Source organism: Nothobranchius furzeri, chromosome 13 (genome assembly GCF_043380555.1).
Source record: "Nothobranchius furzeri strain GRZ-AD chromosome 13, NfurGRZ-RIMD1, whole genome shotgun sequence".
NCBI lineage: Eukaryota > Metazoa > Chordata > Actinopteri > Cyprinodontiformes > Nothobranchiidae > Nothobranchius > Nothobranchius furzeri.
Genome location: NC_091753.1, coordinates 65159324 through 65184124, shown reverse-complemented (window position 1 = coordinate 65184124; position 24801 = coordinate 65159324).

Below are 24801 nucleotides of genomic sequence, written 5' to 3'. Positions count from 1 at the left end.
ATATGGACACCTTTATGTCTGAACATGGTGTTCATTATGGACTATCCATGACTGGCACAGAAGTCCAATAACAAAACAGAGCTCAGATTCAGATCAGGGGCCAGAACCTCTCAACCTTAAACACGAACTCCGCTCTTTCCCCACCAGAAAGGTGACATTCCACTTACTGAGAGCCATCTTTTGTAGTCGAGGTTCAGACTGCCAAGGTCTCCACTTTCAGTTACCACCCAATGCACAATGCACCCCTTTTGCCCCTCTCATGAGTGGTGAGCTCAGGGGAAGGGGCACTCACATCTCTTCTTTGGGCTATGCCTAGCCAGGCACTCATGACCAGGCTCTCACCAGCATGCCCCAACAGCAGACCTGGCTCGGGGGGGGGGGGGGGGGGGGGGGACCATGTGACACGTGTCCGGTCGAGAGAACACTGTTTGCATTCATGTTGTGCATCATAAGGGGTCTGTGGGCTGCACTTTGTCTGATCCCTCACCTAGGACCTGTTAGCCATGGGTGACCCTACCAGAGGCATAAAGCCTCAGAAAAACTTAGCTCTTGAGTGTCACGATCTGCCCCTGCCCAACCTGACTGTGTTCCTCTCCTGCCGTGATTGCCCTTATTGTTCTCACCTGTCCCTCGTTTACCTGCCCATGTTTCCCTAATTAGCCCTCTGTATTTAAACCACCTGTTTTGCCCCTGTCCTTTGTCAGTTCATTGTTGCTGTTTGCTGGTGTTCCTGTTCATCCCATCCTGCCATTAAACCATTTTTACTTTTACCGAAGCCTGCATTTTTCCTCCGTTCAGCTCATCCACACATGGTCCGCCGTCTCCACCTCCTACACCGTGACAGAATGAACTGGCCAAACCGGGACCTGTGGTGAGCACTTCTAAATCTCCCTGGAGGAATTATTTTTTCTTTTTTGTCCTTTAGCAGAAGGAGATTCTGGCCCAGGGTGATGGCGCATCCTACCTGTTCTCCGGGGTGGTCAAGCCTCTGGGTGGGTTTCGGAGCATCCAGTCCATTTCCTGTGGTGGTCGAGCCCTTCTCTCCTCCTGCTTTCTGCCCCCGTCCTGTGTTTCTCATAGAAGCTGCGGATCCTGGAGCCTTGAGGGAGTTACACCCCCTACGCACGCCATTGTTCTCCGGGGTGGTAGGGCTGGTCTCCCCGCTCTTCTCCTGCTTCCCTGCACCCAAGCCTCTGCCGGAGATCCAGCGAATCGTGCCATTCACCTGCTCTGATCGGCTGTCGAGTGCCTGCCGCCGATCCTGGTTTTCTGGTGTCGCTCCTGCCGTTCGTCCACAACCTGGTCCACGCTGTGGGGCTTATGCCTGCAGGTCTCGTACTGCTGCAGTCCCTGCTGGGTCCCACGCCTGCTCCAGCAGTTCTCTGCCTGGGTCCCACGCCTGCTCAAGTCCAGTCATGTTCCAGTCCAGTCATGTTCCAGTCCAGTCATGTTCCAGTCCAGTCATGTTCCAGTCCAGTCATGTTCCAGTCCAGTCATGTTCCAGTCCAGTCATGTTCCAGTCAAGTCCCTGTTCCAGTCAAGTCCCTGTCCCAGTCAAGTCCCTGTTCCAGTCAAGTCCCTGTTCCAGTCAAGTCCCTGTTCCAGTCAAGTCAAGTCAAGTCCCTGTTCCAGTCAAGTCAAGTCAAGTCCCTGTTCCAGTCAAGTCAAGTCAAGTCCCTGTTCCAGTCAAGTCAAGTCCCTGTTCCAGTCAAGTCAAGTCCCTGTTCCAGTCAAGTCAAGTCAAGTCCCTGTTCCAGTCAAGTCAAGTCAAGTCCCTGTTCCAGTCAAGTCAAGTCAAGTCCCTGTTCCAGTCAAGTCAAGTCAAGTCCCTGTTCCAGTCAAGTCCAGTCAAGTCCCTGTTCCAGTCAAGTCCAGTCAAGTCCCTGTTCCAGTCAAGTCCAGTCAAGTCCCTGTTCCAGTCATGTCCAGTCAAGTCCCTGTTCCAGTCATGTCCAGTCAAGTCCCTGTTCCAGTCATGTCCAGTCAAGTCCCTGTTCCAGTCAAGTCCCTGTTCCAGTCAAGTCCCTGTTCCAGTCAAGTCCCTGTTCCAGTCATGTCCAGTCAAGTCCCTGTTCCAGTCATGTCCAGTCAAGTCCCTGTTCCAGTCATGTCCAGTCAAGTCCCTGTTCCAGTCATGTCCAGTCAAGTCCCTGTTCCAGTCCCTGTTCCAGTCATGTCCAGTCAAGTCCCTGTTCCAGTCATGTCAAGTCAAGTCCCTGTTCAGTCCCTGTTCCAGTCATGTCCAGTCAAGTCCCTGTTCCAGTCCCTGTTCCAGTCATGTCCAGTCAAGTCCCTGTTGCAGTCAAGTCAAGTCCCTGTTCCAGTCAAGTCCCTGTTCCAGTCAAGTCCCTGTTCCAGTCAAGTCCCTGTTCCAGTCAAGTCCCTGTTCCAGTCAAGTCCCTGTTCCAGTCAAGTCAAGTCAAGTCCCTGTTCCAGTCAAGTCCAGTCAAGTCCAGTCAAGTCCCTGTTCCAGTCAAGTCCAGTCAAGTCCCTGTTCCAGTCAAGTCCAGTCAAGTCCAGTCAAGTCCCTGTTCCAGTCAAGTCCAGTCAAGTCCCTGTTCCAGTCATGTCAAGTCAAGTCCCTGTTCCAGTCATGTCAAGTCAAGTCCCTGTTCCAGTCATGTCAAGTCAAGTCCCTGTTCCAGTCATGTCAAGTCAAGTCCCTGTTCCAGTCATGTCAAGTCAAGTCCCTGTTCCAGTCATGTCAAGTCAAGTCCCTGTTCCAGTCATGTCAAGTCAAGTCCCTGTTCCAGTCATGTCAAGTCAAGTCCCTGTTCCAGTCCCTGTTCCAGTCAAGTCAAGTCCCTGTTCCAGTCAAGTCCCTGTTCCAGTCAAGTCCCTGTTCCAGTCAAGTCCCTGTTCCAGTCAAGTCAAGTCCCTGTTCCAGTCAAGTCAAGTCCCTGTTCCAGTCAAGTCAAGTCCCTGTTCCAGTCATGTCCAGTCAAGTCCCTGTTCCAGTCATGTCCAGTCAAGTCCCTGTTCCAGTCATGTCCAGTCAAGTCCCTGTTCCAGTCATGTCCAGTCCCTGTTCCTGTCATGTCCAGTCAAGTCCCTGTTCCAGTCATGTCCAGTCAAGTCCCTGTTCCAGTCATGTCCAGTCCCTGTTCCTGTCATGTCCAGTCAAGTCCCTGTTCCAGTCACGTTCCTGTCATGTCCAGTCAAGTCCCTGTTCCAGTCACGTTCCTGTCATGTCCAGTCAAGTCCCTGTTCCAGTCACGTTCCTGTCATGTCCGATCAAGTCCCTGTTCCAGTCACGTTCCTGTCATGTCCGGTCAAGTCCCTGTTCCAGTCACGTTCCTGTCATGTCCGGTCAAGTCCCTGTTCCAGTCACGTTCCTGTCATGTCCAGTCAAGTCCCTGTTCCAGTCACGTTCCTGTCATGTCCGGTCAAGTCCCTGTTCCAGTCACGTTCCTGTCATGTCCAGTCTTCAAGTCCCCGTCTCCTGTTGTATAGCCTTGTGGGCGTCTGGTATCCGTCCTTAAGGGGGAGGGGGGGGGGGGGGTACTGTCACGATCTGCCCCTGCCCAACCTGACTGTGTTCCTCTCCTGCCGTGATTGCCCTTATTGTTCTCACCTGTCCCTCGTTTACCTGCCCATGTTTCCCTAATTAGCCCTCTGTATTTAAACCACCTGTTTTGCCCCTGTCCTTTGTCAGTTCATTGTTGTTGTTTGTTGGTGTCCTGTTCATCCCATCCTGCCATTAAACCATTTTTACTTTTACCGAAGCCTGCATTTTTCCTCCGATCAGCTCATCCACACATGGTCCGCCGTCTCCACCTCCTACACCGTGACATTGAGATCATTGGGACACTGAAACCCCTGCACCACGGTAAGGTGGCAGCCCAGGGAGACGCTCGTTAGGTTTTAGTTTAATCTTTGTTTGTTGGGAAGACCTTGACTTGTACAATACAATGTTTCTTTCAGATGAATAATGTTATTATTCCCAGTCGTAAATATTTTTATTCCAGTCAGCCCCCAAAAACAAACCACTAGGTGGGACAAACATGTTGTCTTGTTGTTTCCAGTGTGTGTGTGTGTGTGTGTGTGTGTGTGTGTGTGTGTGTGTGTGTGTGTGTGTGTGTGTGTGTGTGTGTGTGTGTGTGTGTGTGTGTGTGTGTGTGTGTGTGTGTGTGTGTGTGTGTGTGTGGACAAATATTTAGTAAATGAATGGAGAGCCCGACCCCACCATCACCACTCATCAGTTTGTGATTGGTCTGTGGCTCCGGCGTCGAGGATTATGCCATGTTCCCCCACTTTCTGTCCCGTGTTCCCGTCTCTCGCCTCTTTTCTCTTTCCTCCTGTCACATGACATGTTACATCACGGGATTGAGGTCAGAGCTGGATTAGGGCAAGCTACGTGAGTGAGAGAGGGAGAAACAGCACTAGATTTACTGAAAGTGAAAGAAGACTGTTTACTTTGGTGGTGTTGGTGGGTGGGTGGGGGGGGGGGGGGTAAATGGCCAACAGACGAGTTGAGTAAAAGAGTAAAAACAGTGAACAAAAGAAGATTTAGACAAAGGAAAGGAATGAAGTAGCAGGAAGTAGAGGGAGAGATAAAGACCTGAATACTGTGTTTACTGGTCTACTTACACACACGTATGCTCAAGAACTGTTATAAACTATTATTTTTGCAAAAGACTGTAAGCAAATGAACTTTGCGGGGTGAAACATAAAGAAAACAGAATGGGGCAGAACTACAAAGTCAAAGGTCAAAGCTGAGACAGGATGTTGAAGTCTTATATCTGTCAAGACAAAATTGGTGGAAATATGAAAAACCAAACACACAACTGTGTGTGTGTGTGTGTGTGTGTGTGTGTGTGTGTGTGTGTGTGTGTGTGTGTGTGTGTGTGCGTGTGTGTGTGTGGGAGGGGGGGTTATACCACCTTCTTTATAGTCAGCCTTGCCTCCACACACAGTTTGGGCTATGGAACGACAGCAACTGTGACAGAGGAGGTAAATGCTCATCCATAACAGGAGGTTTGCAAGTTCATGCCCTGCTCTGTTTGTCGCAGTTGTTGTGTTTTTGGGTAAGACACCACCCTCCTTACCTGTGGGTGGTATTCAGAGGAACCAATGGTGCCTGTAAATGGCAGCCCTGCCTCTGTATGAGCCTCAGGGCAGCTGTGGCTATGCTGTAATCCAGGGTGATTACCACACACACACACACACACACACACACACACACACACACACACACACACACACACACACACACACACACACACACACACACACACACACACACACACACACACACAGACACACACACACACACACACACACACACACACACTCACAATCTTGTATTTCTATCCATATTAGGACTCTGTACTGACATCCATTCATTTTAGTACCAGCATTTATGACCAACCCGCACCCTAACCACAACCCTAACCATAACCAGTGTATTCCTAAACTTAACTGTAACAAAAACTCATTTCCCATCTTATGTGTAAACCTCACCTCTCAGCCTGAAACAACCGGGTTTTGGTCCTAATATGGGCCATCGGTCTTCAGAAGATTAGTGAATATGCCATTTCTGGTCCTAAGTTGGATAGCTGTACAAGTACACACGCATGCATGCATGCACAAACATACACACATATATTATTTTGAGGACAAAGTTAAAAACACTTTTTTTAAATATGTTTAGGTATCACAGTGTGAGCTGCATCAGACACAGTTTAGGTTATTTTCACATCAATACCATTACTCACTATCTGAACAGAGCTGCTTTCTTTAACCTTTACCTTTGTATAATAAAAACTTTAGCCTAAACTAACAAGTTTTCTTCTTTCAGAAAATCAGAACAATTTCATACTTTTATGAAAATGTTACCAATAACCTTTTCTTTTACATAATCCACAATTAATTTAATACGTGTTTCATTTGCCAACTTGTGAATGATAAAATCTAACTAAACATGCACTTCAGACCAGTCACTAAGCTAAATTAGCTCCTAGCTTAGCCGACATGTGGTGATAAACGCATCAACTTACTTCATTCACACTCAGCCCAGCCCACTAACCTGGCTGCAGCACACAGAAGGGTAAGTTGTCACACCCACATGAATTACGACTGTTACCAGTTTACAGTTGTTAATATACTATGTTCTATGTTCCAATTAAGCAAGATAAATATAATTTGCAACATGACAAAGCCTGAATAAACCCCAAAATGAAAAGGTCCCTTTCAGCAACCTATAACAGCCTTTTAGGTAAACTAAATATTAGTCCAGTGTGGGATGTGTAGTCTGTTTTGGACTCTGTGGATGCTGGTTCGACTCATGGTAGGATCTGCAGTGAGTTAGTCAGCTGAAACAGATTGAAATGTATTTTTTTAGTTGTATTGATTATTTCTGCAAAATATTTTATGTCTAAAAGTTCTTTGAATTTTATCGTTCCTAAGCAGCATTTTAGTTGATACTCTGCTCACACATAGACTCAATGGCTAAATAAACAAAGACAACTGATTAGGCCTTATATTTTAAACAGTTTACCAATAATGGGTTGAAAACCTAATACTGGCTTCTGTCCATCGACATATAAATATTGGACAATGGGTTTCCACAGGCTCCAATAACACGGTTTTGAATATAAATGGGAGACGGCCACCACCACCATTTTGACCGTGTCACAGGTTCCGTCAAGCCCAGACCCTCAAAAGGGAACAGAGGAGGAGCTGAGGGTGGGGCTGTAAGGCTGGGATCAGCTGATGACACCCAGTCGAACTAGCTACAAGCTAACCTGAAGCTAACCCAAAGCTAATGCGGAGGTGGGAGCTAAGCTAATGGAGGTAGCAACCTAGCTACAACCGGAGTTAACTGTGCACAACACCAGAGCTTCTGAGTCAGAGATACGCCGGGCTGACCGCTGGATAAAACCGGGTGGAACACAGAGGTCTTCCGAGAGCTCCACAAGCCGATAGTCGGAACCCAGCTCCACCAACATGTTATATTTACACCCATTTTCTAAAGTGCAGCATTATGTTAAATGCACTGGGTTTTACCCTATTACATTTAAATTTCATGGTTAAACAGTACATGTTAAAATCTAAGCTCAGCTCGGCAGTGACCTAAAATACATAAATATGATTTTACTTACCTAAAAAAAATGAAGTGGAGACTCCTTGGATGCTCTATTAGTGCAATTAATGACACAGCAAGTCATTTTGTCCAACAATTGCACAAATAATATCCAAAACAGAATACACAAACACAGAGACTCAAACTCCCGGAACAGTTTCCAAGCCAGACCGAGGCTCTACTGAGGCCTTTCCACGGAGCTAGCTCTGTGGTCACGTGGGTCTGATGCTCATTAATTATACAAAATTTTAGGCTTTTAATACACTTAAACAGAAGAGTGAGAAAAAAATTCACCCTCCTCAGAGTTGTCATGAGTGTAAACTAGATCATTTAAACCAAAAACATGTTTTGGTACCAGGCTGTAATAGTTTATTTCTGCTGTGAAATTGGTATTTTTAACATGGGAGTCAATGAGGATTTGCTCGCTTCTGACATCAGCCCCTAGTGGACGAGGGTGGAACTGCAATTTTTGGTACTTCCGGGATTGCTTCCATTTTTGAGCCACATTGTGGGGGCTTTCTTCTGTCATGTTCTGTGTCCCTGTGGTCCCCAGCCCCCTCCAGGTCTCCCTCATATTCCCCCTAGGCACTCACTACCTATTTAGTTTACCCATTTTCAGTATTAGATCCCCTGTATTATATCTCCTCTTCCTTTGGTTCTGCTCTCTTTTAGTTCCTATATCTGACCCAGAGTGTTTCTAGTTTCAGGTTTATCAGTTCACCTTTCTTTAGTTTTCTGTAAGTTTAGATTATCTAGGTTATACCTCCCTTTAGTTCATTTTGTTTCCTTCCACATTTAGGTCTGGTTTCTTGCCCTACCCCATTTTGCTCCTCCTCTCAGTTTATTAGTCTCACCTGCACCCAATTCCCTAATCACCCAGTCCATGTGTATATAACCCTGTCTTGTCTCTCAGTGTTTGTTGGTCCATTGTCTTGTCAGTGTTTCTAGTTTCTCCTGTGCTCTCTAGGTTCCTGCTCATAAGTTTGAGCTTTTGTTTTGGTCTCTCAGTATTTTGTAGGCGAGCCTTAGACTCCAGACTTTTGGATGTTTTTGCAGCTCATCCTAAATAAAGGATTGTTATTTTTGCAACCGCTCCTGCCTGTGCAGCTCTGGGTTATTGCATTTTGGGTTCAAGCCTCCTACCCTCAATGTAACAAAATGGACCAACCACAAATGGACTCAGCAGACCCTCCAGCTACACCAAGACCCAGACCCCCCGACAGGTACTTAGGCGACCCGGTCACCTGCAGAAGTTTCATTCAGGACTGTGCTCGCTGCCTGCCAGACCTAGCTGCCCTGGAGTTTGATAAAGTCTTCTATATGGTGCTTTGTTTGAGGGGTAGCACCCTGCGGTGGGCAGCCTTCTACTTTGAACTATATGCCATAGAAAATGTATCCTTTTGGGTTTTTGCCAAGGACCTTCAAAAGGAGTTTGGCTACAAGCTGCAACCACTGGCGGTACCAACTGCTACATCATCCTTTGGTTCCAACGGCGCCATCTGATGCCTCTGATGGGCCACACACCCCCATCTTCATCTGGTCCCGGCAGCTCCACCTCCTCATCTCAGGTGGACTGTTGCCCAACACCGCAAAGACAACGTCCTCCAGACGCCCAGAGTTGTGCCGCCTACTCAAGAAGCCCCTGCTCTGCAGCCTGAAGCCGAGCTCCAACGATCCCCAAACACTCTGCCCGAGGTCCGGTCTATCCAAGAGGTCCCTGCACTGCAGACCCAGACCAGGCTCCACCCAGAACCACAGGCTCGGCAAGAGCTCCAGCACAGAGCCCAGGACGGGTGGGTTGGTTCAGCTGGACTGAGCTCCAGGACAAGTCCCTCTTCGTCGGCACCCGGTTAGCCATAGTTCATCCTGGCGCCACCTCCAGTCTTCTGGTGGGTCAGGTCTCGACAGGTTCTGCGCCTTCGCCTCAAGGTCTACGTTCATGGCCTGGAGTCCCTATTCTTGACGCCTGCTTACCTCCAGAGGGTACATGGGGTTCCACGCTACAACTCGGCCCCGAGGTTCCACCTCCTCCTGTGGATGTGCCAGAGACTTCGTCCCTGCCTGCAGCGGCCCCAGAGACTTCATCCTTGCCTGCAGTGGCCCTGTCTTTCGAGACTTTGTCCCCGCAGTCTTCAGCTCCAGTCATACTCCCGGAGGGCCCTCTTGCCAGACCACCTCTTCGCCCCATTCCTGCTGAGGCTTTGCCTCCCTCAGAGACTCAAGCAGCCCCACCGCATACCGTGGCCACTCCTCCCGCGAGATCAACTTCCATGGCCCTGCCTGGTTCCCAGCCACCTCTCGTGGCTTTGTCTGGTCTCCGGCACCCACTCCAGTGTCCCCGGTCTTCCAAGGTTCCCTGGCTCCACCGCCTGTGTCTCCGGTCCTACGAGGTTCCCCGGCCCCACCGTCAATGTCCTTGGCTTTCCGGGGTCCTCTGGCCCCTGTCTCTTCGCCGTTGGCCTCCCAGGTCCTTCCGGCTCCTGGTTCCCCATCGCCGGCCCCCCAGAGTCTCCTGGTCCCTGGTTCCCCATTGCCGGCACCCCAGAATCTCCTGGACCCTGGTTCCCCGATGCCGGCCCCCCAGAGCCTCCTGAACTCCCTGGTTCCGGTGTTCCTCTCCGCCAGTGGTTCCTTCTCATTTGGCCCCCTCCCCTGGTTTCCTGTGGCTTCCTCTCCTATGTCCCCTTAGCTCATGCCCCACAGGTCCCCGGAAGACTCTGCTGGCCCCTGCTTCCGGGGCCTCTGCCTTCTGACTATGTTTTTGTGTTTATGTTACTCCCTTTTGTGCGGGGGTGGTTGTGGTACCCCCTCGCGCACCCTTGTGGGTTGTTTCCTGTTTGGTCCCTCCTCTTCCGCCCTGTGGTTTCTCGTTTATGTATTTTATGTTTATGTATTTAGCAGACACTTTTATTCAAAGCGACTTACAATTTATAACCCATAGGGCAGGGGTGTCAAACTCAAACTCACAAGGGGCTGAAATGAAACTCTGGGACGGAGTCGAGGGCCAAACTTAATATTTTTTGAAAAAGTGACGGTAAATTTGCACGTTTTCTTTATCAACATGTATGCAATTTTGAACCTTTAAATTTGGAAACAAACTTATTTCTGCATTAACACTGAATGTGGAATAACCAAATTATACACGAGCAAGTCAGTTACAAATAAAACACATCAGTGGTATTCATTACTTGTGGTATAATCAGCATTTTATAAATCTATTCAGGATTTATGTTTTCTTGTTTATTCATTTTTCTTATTTTTTATTCTCCTTTTTTCTCCTGTAATACGTGTCATCGCAGCTGTGACGTCTAGCTTTCCCCACTGAGGAACAATAAAGGGATTTTCTATTCTATTCATCTATCTGCAGCCTTTCCACTTCCTGTTTACTGTAGGTTAAATCTTTTCTCACGGGCCAACAACAAAATAAAAATATCATTTTATCTTAAATGAAAATGCAACATCTCACCTGTTAACTTTCATGTTTTGGAGCAGAAAAAGAGCATAAAACCAACATATTTAAAGCTCAGTTTGCTCCACTGGTTTACTGTGATGCTCACCTGTTCCAGCCAGATACCTGCATCATGGGGCTGATCTGAGCTGAGGAGGAGACTCCTGTTGTTTTGTTCATCTTCATCATAATAATGACAACATTAGATGACAACAGGTGCTCACATAGGTTTGTACTGATGAACATGTCTGAGCAGCTTGACCACGTTGTTGTGTGTCGAGGAGGAAACACGACAGCAACCACAGAGTCGTGCTGGTTTGAGCGTGTCGCTGCTCGCTGGAGTTATATCAGCTCTGTCTGGACGTTAGTTTGAAAACTTTCTCTTTCAGTCGTGAACACATTACTGAGCGGCTAGAATCTCCGTTTCTGGGCTTCAATGTCAGAAAACAGCTGAGTGAACTCAGCGCTGAGTGAGAGGAGTGTAGTTTGTCCGAGACAGCGGAGCTGCAGACACCCAACTACCTCTGACTGCCTCGGCGCTGAAAAAACACAAAGGAGGGGGCGCGTCTGCTCCGCGCTGGAGCCGCAAAGCATCATGGGAGTTGTAGTCTTTGCGGTAAAATCGGCCAGCGGGCCAGTTTTAATATATTTTTGATATTTATCTCGCGGGCCACATAAAAATGCTCCGCGGGCCGCATCTGGCCTTGACTCTGACATATGTGCCATAGGGCATGTTGTGATCTGTGGGGGAAACCGGAGTACTCGGAGGAAACCCACGCATCCATGGGGAGAACACGCAACTCCACGCAGAAAGGCCGCAGCCGAGTTTTGAACCTGCGACCTTCGTGCTGTGAGGCAACAGTGCTTACCACTGCGCCACCATGCAGCCCCCTTCTCGTGTCCTGTTTTGTCATTGTCTTGTGTTTGTGGTTCTTCCTTTTGTCTTTCTCGTGTTTTTTTTTCTTTTTTGTGCGTCTGGTATCCGCCCTTGTGTGGGGAGTACTGTCATGTTCTGTGTCCCTTTGGTCCCCAGCCCCCTCCTGGTTTCCCTTATGTTCCCCCTAGTCACTTCACTTGTTTTTAGTTTTCTATATATCTTCTTCGTATCTCCTTCAGTGTGCTGTGTTTCCTTCCCCATTTAGGTCATCAGTTTACTTATCTATAGTTCTCCTGTGTCTTTGTTCTACAGTGTTTAGGTTTATTTTCGTTTAGTAGCTTTTGTTTTACAGGATTTAGATCTGGATTTCTCCCCTGCCTGTTTCTGCTCCTCCTCTCAGTTTATTAGTCTCACCTGTGCCCAGTTCCCCTGTGTATATAATCCTGTCTTGTCTCTCAGTGTTTTGTTGGTCCATTGTCTTTGTCAGTGTTGTTCTAGTTACCTCCTGTGCTTTTGAGTTTTTAAGTAACTCCTCCAAAAATAAAGGATTCTTATTTTTGCAACGCGGGCGACGGTGGCACAGGAGTTAAGTGCTCACCCCGTAATCGGAAGGTTGCAGGTTCGAGCCCCGCTCAGTCTGTCGCTGTCGTTGTGTCCTTGGGCAAGACACTTAGAGCCAAAAACCTGGGCATGGGAGGAGTTTGGTGAGACCATGGAATTGGGACAGCAGTACATGGAGTTGGGAGAGGAGGTAGAGCGGGTTGTCCAGTATTCGAAAGGTAGCCAGTTCGATCCTGGCTCCGACCAGAGATTGCTGCTATTGTGTCCTTGGGCAAGACAGTTAACCCACGTTGCCTGCTGGTGGTGGTTGGAGGGACCGGTGGCGCCAGTGCTCGGCAGCCTCGCCTCTGTCAGTGCGCCCCAGGGCAGCTGTGGCTACATTGTAGCTCATCCCCACCAGTGTGTGAATGTGTGTGTGAATGGGTGAATGACTGATTGTGTTGTAAAGCGCCTTGGGGGGTTCCAAGACTCTAGAAGGCGCTATATCAAATACAGGCCATTTACCATTTGCAACCACTCCTGCCTGTGTAGTTCTGGGTTCCTGCATTTTGGGTCCAAGCCTCCTTCCCTCAACGTGACGTTGTATGACCCAACTGGGATTTGAACCCTGATCTCCCATTTGCATACTTGGGACTAAGTCAAGCTCACTCCCAAAGGGACTTGGACACCACCAGGGCTTCCCCTAGTCTCCAAGCCTTTATTTGTTGTACACAGACAGAATCTCAAAAGGTGTTTTCCCAGGAGCACTACTAACCCTAAAACGGCTCTGGTGTGGTCTGAAACAGCCCATCTGAGTGTTTTGTTCCCATGCCAGCTCCATGACAGAAAGTAGGTGCGCCCCTTGTAGGATCTCATATAAAAGCAGATGAAATGAGCTTCCTACATAGAGTGGTAGGAGCCTTAGAAGAGATGAGGAGGTTCATTGTGGGTACTGGGAATCATCAGAGCTGTGAGAGTCCCACTGCTGGATGGCTCAGATCAGAGCACCTGGGTATGAACTTTCACTTGATCACAGGTTCTTGTTGTGTTCTGTCCAACAATCCCTTGGACACACACACACACACACACACACACACACATGTACACAGGCTGTGAATATTACCCAAGACTTCTCCAACAGTGCTGAACTTGAATTTTTACTTTTTGTCATTTTTAAGGATGAAACTTAAATTAATGATACGTTGTGTGTCCTGATGCACTCAGCCTGCTCAAACATCTGTCAACAGCTTGTGCGGGGTGGCAACCCAAAACAAATTTGTCATTTGCTGGGGCAAACAGCATCTAATCCTGTCGATCAAAAAAAGACATGCCAGGAGAAACATGCAAGTTTAGAGACGATGAGGAGGGAGTGGGAGCAAGGATGAAGAGGAAGGGGACAAGAAAACAAAGTAGAAAAAAGAGGGAGTCTGTAATCCAGTCTAATTCACTTAGTGTTGCGCTGAGGGAGCAGGACACTAAGAGGATTTGGGACATTCTCCAAATTAGATCAGCAAGAATAACAAACTGCAAGGAGAGGTGGGACAGAGCAAGGGCCACATACAGTAAGGGCAGATGGCAACACGAAGGAGCAGGAGAGGGTTGAACAAGCAGGAGAAAGAAAGGAGATCCTAACAGGTGGAATCGTTCCACGGCATTCCAGTTTACGGAAATCAAAACTCCCCCTATTCCCTACTATTTCTGATGTTATTCTGTGTTCAATACTCGTCCTGGAATTGAATGCCAAGTGCTTCTGTAATCCCGCCAATAGTTTCAGTCAAACATATTAATCTGTGGCTCTAAACACTGACTTTTACTATTAGAGATATTAACTAGGTGTTAAGTTGTAATCTGCAGTAAAGCCCTTAGCAGAAGTGTATATTGAGGTTGGCAGTGCTGGTTGATCCATTCATAGTGTAATACTGATCCGGTTACCAGCACCAGCTGCAGATCACTCAAACCCTACTTACGCTGCAGGATGATGTGATTCAGCAGCATTACAAAGCGTATTTAATGATTACTCACACATTATAACACATGATCAACATAAAGATAACAACAAGCATTTTATCTGAAGTTAGATCACAGCTACAACTACATTGTTGGGATGTTATTATTATTATTATTATTAGAGGGATCATGATATTGATGTGTGTGGGCAGATGTCTTTTTTCAATGCGCCACACCAACCTAACCTGAGCTCTTCATTTCGACCCGAGCCCACCTTGATCTGACTAACTGTGTTAATTGGTCAGGCAAAGCTGGGCTTGGACAGAGAGAGAGAGGGGGAAACATGAACACTCGGCCTGAGGCTGGAACAGCGCTGATGCTGCTGCCCATGGTTCTGAATTTTGCAGTCTGTCAAGCAGCCGTTAACATTTTCTGTTCTGAGGTTGTTTCCCAATCCTTTAGGATTTCGGATCAAAAGGGAACTTAAAAAATGTTTGTAGTACACTATTATTAGAAATTAGTTTTTTTGTTTCATGTTTGGTTATAGCTCATGTTCTTGAAGTTTGGTTATCAGCATCATTAGTGTTGAAGTTGAAGTATTGTCTGCTGTGTGTATAAGGAGGATGACAGTGGGACTTTGATAAATACGCAAGAAAAATATGCAAATTCTAACAATAAAGTTGACCAACTGCTACAAGTTTTTTTTTCCTCATGTCCCTAACCTCAGCTGTTCACATTCATGCAACCAAATGTGAATAAAAAATTGGCCAGGTTTTTTATACTTACTGTTGCTGGTTTTGTTTTCTGTTAGAATATTGCTAAGATTAGACGCATCCTTTCCTGGAGTGAATGTCACGCCTGATACTTCAAATTTTATTGTTATTGTTTTTGAATGCTTTGTAATTCCGACCAGACAGGGAGACAGAGGTGAAAAAGAAAGGAAAAGACAAATGGTGGGAAGGGGGGGGGGGGGGTCCACAAAAATAAACAATAATGAACAAAAGTCTGCTTCTAGACCTGCAGAAAGAGAAGAGCAGAAAAAAATGGGACACACAACAATACATCAGGAGCAAGCTATCACTGCGTCAACGTGATGATGACATATAAAATCAACATTGTTTAACTGAACAATCACACGATAATAAATCATAGTGCATTTAGTGGCAACGACAGCCTTGAGACAAGTGTTGAACGTACCCAAGTCCATACTTATGAGAGCACCATGTGAGCACCTGTGTATGTACACGTGCTTGTTTATGTAAGGTTTCTCTATAGGAGCGTCCAATAGAGAGTGTGAGGGACCACAGATCTGCCCCCCAAAAATGTGTAGGAGATGGGGGGAGCTCCAAGTCCCAGAGATCCAGGCGTTGCCCGCGAACACAGGAACCCCAAGGGGTCTGCAACCAGAAAGGCCCCCCGCCCCCCTCGAGAGGCACAGAGGATCGCCCCGGGGGGGCCACAACCAGCAGCCGGCAGAGTCCCGGGAGATATCAGCGGCAAGCCCATAGGCCCGCCCGCAGCCTCCCACCCCCTAGCCGGCCGAGCCCGGGACCCAGCAACCCGGGACCCAGGGGCGACCACCCCCACCGGGGACCCAGCAGAGCCCAGGGACCCAGACCCCACCAGGCAGCCACCGGGATTGACCAGGCAGGCACCAAAGATCTTAAACCCCCTGACCCGGGAGCCACGAACACCCAGGCAGACCAAGGCACCACACCCCACACCAGGTGTGGCAGGGGGAGGGGAGACGAAGAGGAGGTCCCAGGAGAGGGGAGGAGTCAAAGGCCCCACCTGACATATACAGTCATACACAAACACAGTCACACAATCCCTCCCTCATGCTCACACATACACATACAACGAAAGACTTACAAAAATGCACGCCGGACACCCACTCATGCTCCCCATACACACCCTATTCACTCTGGTCCCAGTACTGCTGCACACTGGATACAACCATCACCGGTTACCAGAGTTTGACCCCTTCTGCTGGGGTGCTGATGAGCAGGCTCCCCGGCCCAACGCCGAGCACAGCAACCCGCCACCCCAGACCCCAACCAGACGGCCAGATCGCCCTCCTAGTCTCCAGCCCCAGGAAGCCAAGCAACAACAGAGGTGTTCTAAGACCCCTAGTCTCCCTCTGCCTGCTCCATTAAGAGTTGTGTGTTGATGAGGTGTATTCCATGGCTGTGGTGAGCGGGCAGTGCAGGCATTGTCTGGCCTATGCCAGCGGATGCCACCGCACCACTCCACTTGCACCCACAGCCCTCGGTGTCTAAGTGCAGTTTAAAATTGGAAGTGGGCACTCGGGAGGAGGCTGACAAATCCCCCTGCCAAATGCCATTGAATGTGCTCACTGCCAAGGGCCTAAGTGTGTGTTTGCGTGGAATGTTGTCGGTGTGTATAAGGTGCAAATAAAATTGGGGGGCAGGTTGCTACAGGAATGCGGAAATGGGGTCCATACCCGCACTCCCTGACTTGTCCACCCCCCAAGGTCCTATGTCAAAAGTCAAAAGTCAAAGTAATTTATTGTCATTTCTACCACATGTGCAGGACATACAGAGAAACGAAATTGAGTTTCAGCACACACAATTCAAAGATCAGGCATAAGTGGGTAAGACACATGACAAGAATTGGTGACTGCGGTCATTCGCAACATGAGTCGCACTACCTTAATAGATAGATGAAAAGGGTGTTACATGAGGATAAGTGGGGGTAGGTAAAAAGGCATAGCAGAGTTAGACCCAGTGGGGAGTAACTCTATTATACAAAAAAACTCCTTTAACATGGAAGCACAAACAGCACAGATACAACATCAGAGTCCGATGGGGAGGCGGGGTTGGGCGGGATCCTGAAGCCTCCAATGGGAGCTGCCACTGCGGCGCATCGACCAGCTGCAGACCAACAGGTGGGAGGGAGAGATAAGGACCAGAGAGCACATTGAAGTTTCCCGCAGATGTCTCAATCTGAAGGAAGAGGGTGAAGGTCGGGACACAGCATCTGTCAGCATTCCTCCTTTCGTGGGGGTGTGTTGAAGCAGCCTTGAGAGGCTGCTTTGGCGTCAGATAAGGATAAACATGACTTTGTTTGAGGCAGGCAGAGATAATTTTCCTCTCCGCCTTGGAGTCTCTAAGTGGTCATTCATGTCCACCAGTGAAGCCAATTTATGTTCTAAACATCCCCACATCGTCCGGCGACCCTCTCCAAGATCATATCTATCTTGCGTACTAATACAGGCAACGCCGCGAGGACATTATCCAGCTTGCGGTTCACCTCGAGTAACGTCCAAGTCTGTGAGGTTGCCGCACGAGCGGCACATTCCGTGGGCACGGGTCGCACTCCAATCGCTCCCGGCTTCCCAAACTTCCAGAAAACCAGATATCCTCCCACTCATGTGTATGTTTGTGTAATGATGTGAGGGAGCAGGAGGAGAGAAATGTGCGGGGATGGGGAGGAACGGCTGGATGGGCTTAGCCCTCCAGGGAGCCAGCTCCCCCACTGGCCCCAGTAGGCACCTCTGTTGTCAAATTGCCACCAAGGGCATGGAGACCCCAGCCCATCCCGCCAGGGCCCAAAGCAGCAACATTACAGAGCCCCACGGAGTCCGAGGGCACCAACCCAGCTCCGCCCCAGCAGAAAATCTATGCCCATCCCTGCATTTGCACAACTGCCAGAATATACAAGACATAGGACATCCAGGTAAGGTTGGGTCCTCCCCCTCCTGGACCTCCCCCTCCCCTGAGATGGAACAGCAGAGGAACCAAGGTCTACATGAGGCCCCTGAACCCGGGCCAGGCACTGCTGCATGTTCCTGCCTTCTTCCCGGCAGCATACATGTCAAGACCCGACCCCCAAGGCCCCGCCCAGATCCCCACACGGGGCCGGCCACCCCCACACCCCGGGCCCCCAGGCTCCCACCCAGACCTGCCGAGGGGCAATGCAGCCGCCAGGCAGTGACCCATGGCCACCGTCAAGACCTCCAAGTGGCCCCAATCACGACCGCCAGCAGTCCACCCCCCGAGGCAACCCAAGCACCTCCAGAGGGGGGCAACGGCCCCCCAGTCCCAGACACCCCCAGTGAACCCACCTCCAGGGAACATCCGGGTACTCCAAACTCAGACCCTCCACCCCTCCACCCACATCATCCCGCAGGACAACATCAACGGTCCCCCATCATCGCTATATGATGGAACCAATCAAAGGAGCCCAGAGAGATTGACTTGAAGTGGAAGCAGAGGCTAAATCAATTGCAATATGATCTAACAAAAGATTTCTATACTGGTTAATGCAGAGAGTTTCTCTATTTTTCCAATTCAAGAGGATAGTTTCCTTAGCGATGCATATGGCAGTCAGAACCACGTGAACCAAAGATGTTTCAATCGGGACATCGTCCAGTTTTCCCAGTAAACAAAGAGAGGGGGAAGTTGGGATATGACATTTCAGACATTTTGACAGATCCTCACATACTCTACCCCAAAATTCCTGGACAGGTGGGCAGGACCACAGTGCATGAATGTAATTGTCAGGAATGTTGTTTGTGCAGTGTGTACAGGTGTCAGACGACACAAACCCCATCTTGAACATCTGATGACCTGTATAGTATACTCTGTGTAGAATTTTGTACTGAATTAATTGTAAATTGGGGTGTCTGATCATTTTAAAAGTTTTTAAACAAGTTTGGGACCAGAAGTCCTGGTCAAAGCTAACTGATAGATCCACCTCCCATTTTTCAATAGGGATTACTATTCTATCGTCTATTTTGGACAGTGTCTTATCTACTTTAGACAGTAGTTTGGGGGGTTTGAGATTATAAAAGTCATATACCATTGGTGGTGTTTGTAATTCTATTTTATTGAGCTTAAATTTTTGTTTGACTACAGATTTAATTTGGTGATTTCTAAAAAGCTATTCTTATCCATTCCAAACTGGGAGACTATTTGATTAAATGGGATGAAGTCCAATCCTTCATATATGTGTTCCAGGTATAGGATTCCTTTGTTTTTCCAGTCCGGAAGGTTCATCATTTTGTTATTTTGCAAAATGTCAGGATTATTCCAGATAGGTGTGCGTCTGCATGGTACTAGTGAGGACTCTGTCATTTTAAGATACTCCCACCATGCTGTCAGAGAGGTGCTGATACTAATACTTTTGAAGCCTTCATGTTTTCTTATGCTTGAGCTAATAAATGGTAAGTCTGAACGCTCTATCGTATTGCAAAGTGTCTGTTCTATATCTAACCAGGACTCATCTAGTGGGTTATCTTGCAACCATCTTGGTATATATTGCAGCCTGTTGGCTAAGAAATAATAATAAAAGTTGGGTAAATCCAGTCCTCCTCTGTCTTTGGTCTTCTGAAGCGTTTTAAGCTAATTCGTGGAAGTTTATCCTGCCAAAGGAATTTAGTAATTGAGGAGTCCAGAGATTTAAACCAGTCAGCTGGTGGCTTGTTTGGGATCACCGAGAATTTATTCTGGGTAAGACCATCATTTTAATTGTAGCAACTCTCCCTATGAGTGGTACTGGTAAGGATTTCCATCTTGCAAGGTCATCTTCCACTTTCTTTAAGAGTGGGATGTAGTTTAGTTTGGTTAGATCTGCTAACTTGGGAGAGATATTAATTCCCAGGTTTGTGATATTCCCTGACTCCAATTGTGTATTAAGCAAATTGACAAATGAGAAATTAATTGGTAGAACTGTGGATTTTAACCAATTTATAGAGTAATCTGAAACTCTTGAAAAAGAGTTTATCAGTTCTATTGCTTGGGAGAGAGGGGGATGAGAATTCTGGAGAAAGAGTAAAACATCATCTGCATAAAGACTGATCTTATGTTCTATTTTCTTACACTTTATCCCTTTAATATCTGTTGTTTGCCTAATTGCTGCTGCTAGTGGTTCGATAAAAATAGCAAATAGTGAGGGGGAGAGTGGGCATCCCTGCCTGGTCCCCCTCTGAAGACAGAAGCTAGCTGATATTTGGTCGTTTGTCCTGACACGTGCTGTTGGTTAACTGTATAATGTTTGTAGCCAGTTTATGAAGAAGTTCCCAAAACCAAATTTATATAAAGTTGCAAACAAGAACTTCCAGTTAACTCTATCAAAAGCTTTTTCTGCATCTAGAGATAATATACTAGTTTCTATGTTTCTACTGTAAGAGAAATCTATCAAATTAAGTAATCTACATGAGTTTGTGGATGACTGTTTACCCTTAATGAAACCAGTTTGGTCAGCAGGGCCGGCTTTGGCGACAGCCAACACAGGCGGCCGCCTGGGGCACCATCTGATGGATAGGGTGCAAAATTTCAAAAAAAAAAAAAAAGTTTATTACATTTATGTTTGTTATATGAAATGCACTCTACATACTCAAAATTCCCCTCTGAAATAACATGAAATTAAAACATCAATATTTAAATTCTAATGATCTGGCTGCATGACGAGCTCCCGCTTGGGCCACCGCTCCGACGCATTTGACCGTTAAGGGTGCCGTAGATCACGTGCGTGGGCAGCACTCTAGAAGGACATCCTGTTGTCGTCGCGTTTAAACTTTTGATATTTTACGATGAAAAGAACACCTGAGCCATCGGGATCAGCATTCCGAAAGCGAAGGAAGGAGGAAGAAAAAAAATGGGCCCAAAGCAGAGGTATGTAGACTTTATAAATTTGGCAAAGGAACTTTTTGTGTTACCTTTTAGCTAACTGCCTCTCCTGCCACGCACGGTCCACGGACGGACCCTCGCTAGCTGTTTACATACACAATACAGTATCTCGTAACTTTAACCAATTAATTTTACTTTTGAATCATCGTGTCCAGATGCAGTGAGACAATATCTGCAGCCACACAGGCACCTGTTGACACCACGGGGGCGGGACTGTCTTCTACACCTGTTGAGTCTCACTGTGAAGATGAAGAATGTAAGATTATTTACCATTTTTTGGAGTATGATTGCAGCCTTTTTATGAACTTCGATTCAAGTTTTAAGTACGCATACAATATGAATATAATATTTTCATATCAGAAGAACGTTAGGTGTGGGTGTAGCTAAATTTCAACTTTGTCCAACACATCGGGCGGGCGGCACCGCCGCGGCCGTGGCGGGGACTCCCCCGCTGACCGGCGGCAGCGGGGGAGTCCCGCCGGTCCCGCGTCGGTGTTTTCTTGTTTAAAAAAAGAAATCCTCAGAGTGCCTCAGATCACCGGTTCTTCTTTCTCATATTCTACAATTTATTTGATGCTGAAGAGCACCTGAGAGTGAGACATGCGTTTCAGTCTCGCCTTGGGCACCAAATTACCTAGAGCCGGCCCTGTTGGTCAGGGTGTATTATGAAGGGGGTTACCTTCTCTAATCTTTTTGCCAGGGCTTTACAAATTATTTTGATCAACATTAATAGGAGAAATTGGGCGATAGCTGGTTGGAAATGCTGGGTCTTTGCCTGGTTTTAAAAAGAGACTAATATTGGCTGAGTTCATGTTTGGCTGTAATCTGCCGCTCTCTTCGATTTTCCTCACCAATCTGAAAAATGTTGGAGCCAGAATGATCCAGAATTCTTTGTAGAACTCTGCTGGAAACCCGTCTGGACCTGGAGCTTTCCTATTAGTTATGGATTTAAGGGCCTCCTGGAGCTCCGCTGATGTTAGTGGCGAGTCCAGGACTGTAACTTGGCTGTCTGATAATTTAGGAAGTGTTATCCTGTCAAGGAACTCATCGATCTCGTTATCTGATGTGTTTTCTGTGGTGAGTACAAAGTTTGGTAAAAGTCTCTGAAGGTGTTGTTTAATATTTCAGGGTCATTAACTATATTCCCGGTTGAGTCTTTAACAGCAGATATGGTAGTTTTCTCTTTATTTATTTTTAAATGGCTAGCCAAAAATTTAACTGATTTATTACTATGTTCGAAGTTTTCTATTCGTAGTCTTTGTGCTAAAAATTGTGTCTTTTTGTCAATAATTTCATGAAGTTCTAATTTAGCTTTACGTAATTTGCTCCTTAACTCTTCTTCTGTGGATGCCTCTAAAGACTTGATGATTTCTTCTAACTCCTGAATACGTTTGTTTTCCGTTTTTTTCTTATGTGATGAGAAAGAGATTATTTTACCTCTCATCACTGCCTTTCCTGCCTCCCAAAGAATAGGTGCTGATGTTCCAGGCAGGTCATTATGTTCTAAATATAAAGCCCACTCCTTTTTTAAAAAATACATAAAACCTTCATCTTTGAGCAGTGATGTTTTAAACCTCCACTTTTTGCTTGGTGGGATTGTCTTCTTATTTACCAGAGTCAATGAGACCGGAGCATGGTCGCTGACAACTATTGGGTGTATCTCAGTGTCTGAAATGTCAGCCAACAATGAGCTGCTGACTAGAAAATAATCCAAACGTGAATGAGAGTGATGGACGTGTGAGAAAAAAGTATACTCTCTACGGTTAGGATGAAGAGATCGCCATGCATCACAAAGCCCATAATCACTCATGTACTGTTTAACTATATTAGTGGATTGCCAATTGCGCTGAGTCCCAGCTGTACTGAGCCTGTCTGTTAAGGAATTCATCCAAAAATTAAAATCACCTCCAAGTATAAGTGGACAGTCCAAGTGTTCGGAGAGTACAGAGAAAAAATTATGAAAGAATGGAGGGTCATCAATATTTGGACAGTATATGCTGACGATACATAAGCGTTGGTTCTGTACAGATATTTTTAACATTATAAATCTACCCTCTGGATCATAGAATGTGTCCAATACTGTGAAATTGATGTTTTTGTGTATTAAAATAGCTACACCTCTTTGCCTAGAGTTATAGCAGGCAGAGAACATGCTGGGCAACTCAGGTGTTTTAAGTTCATCTGCGGATGTGGCAGATCTATGAGTCTCTTGTAACAATATTACGTCTGCTTGCACTCTCTTTAGCTGATCAAAAATTTTTAATCTCTTCTCTCTAGAGCCAGCCCCATGTACGTTCCATGAGACAAACCTTAGTGCACCCATAGATGTGTGTGTGAGTAGCTATAATATGACACCTTCATGTGTATGAGATAAGATAAGTAATTAAATGCATATATTAATCTTATAGTAAATAATAATAATAATAATAATAATAATAATAATAATAAGGGTATTGTTATAATCATTATTATCATTTGCAACATTAAATATAATAATAATAGTAGTAAAAAAACAATAATAAAATAAAAAAACACAACATTAATATATAAATATTAATGCTGATAATGATAACGTAAAATATATAATAAAAAACAACAATAATAATAATAATAACAACAACAAGACAAGCCCAACAGTGTTTTGATGGTGCAATGAAATGCCTTAGGCTACTTATCTGTGTGACTGCGTATGGAGTCTGTGTGTGTGTGTGTGTGTGTGACTGCGTATGGAGTCTCTGTGTGTGTGTGTGTGTGTGTGTGTGTGTGTGTGTGTGTGTGTGCGCGCGCAAGTTGTGTGCTGCAGTGTGGAAAGAGAAAAAAAAATTGTGCCATGCAGATGTAAAAATCCAGAAGCAGATAAAAAAGGGAAAGAAAGGAATGATAAAGGTTTAGAAGAGAAAAAAAAGAAGAAAGAAAAGAAAAAGTGTTGTGGTTGTGAGGTGGTGAGGGAATAGGTGAACATTTCTAAACGGATCTAGCAGCTATAAATCCTGACATGTTCAAGTGAGTGCTTTTAATAACAATAAAGTTGTACCTGAAGTGTGTCTAATAAAGCCAGTCTGTTACTCCTCGTTCTTTGTAGATCTTACCGTCAACAAACAGTTTATCCACGGAGATCACAGCCCGCTTCCCATCTTGGATAAATTTCTTGCGCAGCGGGAAGAGAACTAGGCGGCGATCCAGAATTTCTTTAGGAAACTGATCGTTTACGCTGTAATCTTTACCTTTAAGCTCTCTCCCGCAGCTTTTAACAAGATCTTTCTGCTTAAAGTGCTCAAATTTTGCCACGATGTGACGAGGTCTTCTGCTGTCTGTTCTCCTGGCTCCAAGGCGATGTACCCGATGAAAGGTGATGTTTTTAACAGTTTCCTCAGGTATCTTCATGTGGGTGTGGAGAAAGTAATTGATGTTTTTTTCGCAATCCTCCGCTTCTCCTCCGGTCTGCTCTGGGAGGCCTGCGAACACCAGGTTATCTCTCATGCTGTGTGATTGGAGATCCAGAACCGTCTCCTTTAGAGCTTTATTGTCCTGGGAGATCCGATCTAATCCTGCAGTCAAGGAGGAAACCGATTCCCACAGAGACGTGTTCTCAGCCGCGAGTCGCTCCACCTGCTCTTGGCTAAACTCCAGAGATGTTCAGAGGTCCTGGAACTCCTTGTGAAGCACCTCAAGCAGGTGGAGCCGTCCCTCAAATCCCAGAAGCCGTTTATCTATGGACTGTAGTAAATCTAAGACATCCTTATGGGGAGATGAGGCCTCGGGCGAGTCCTGGGGATGGCTCCTCTTGGTCAACGGCGTTTCCGCCTCAGCTGCTGCTGCTTTCTTCGGTCCCATGACAAAAAACTCAAAAACCTCGTCAATATATGTTTGCAAATTTTCCAGATTTTCTCCACTTACCTCCAGATTGAGTGTGTTATATTTACCAGATTTATTAAATTTTTTGCATTGTCAGTGAGTAAATTAGGCGAAAATCTGTCTTAATTGTTTGTGGAAGTTGATTAACAAGCTGCCATCTGCTTCAAGACGCCGCCGTGTGTCCGGTGATCGGGCCGTCAGCGCATGCGCATGCTCACCTACTACTGGACTAACTGGACAGGTATCACTTTCACACAAACACACCAGTAGTTCATGCATTTATTACATCAAGACTGGATTACTGTAATTCATTACTCTCAGGAAGTCCACAGAATGTAGTTAAAAGTCTTCAGCTTGTCCAAAATGCTGCAGCTAGAGTTCTGATGAGAATTAAAAA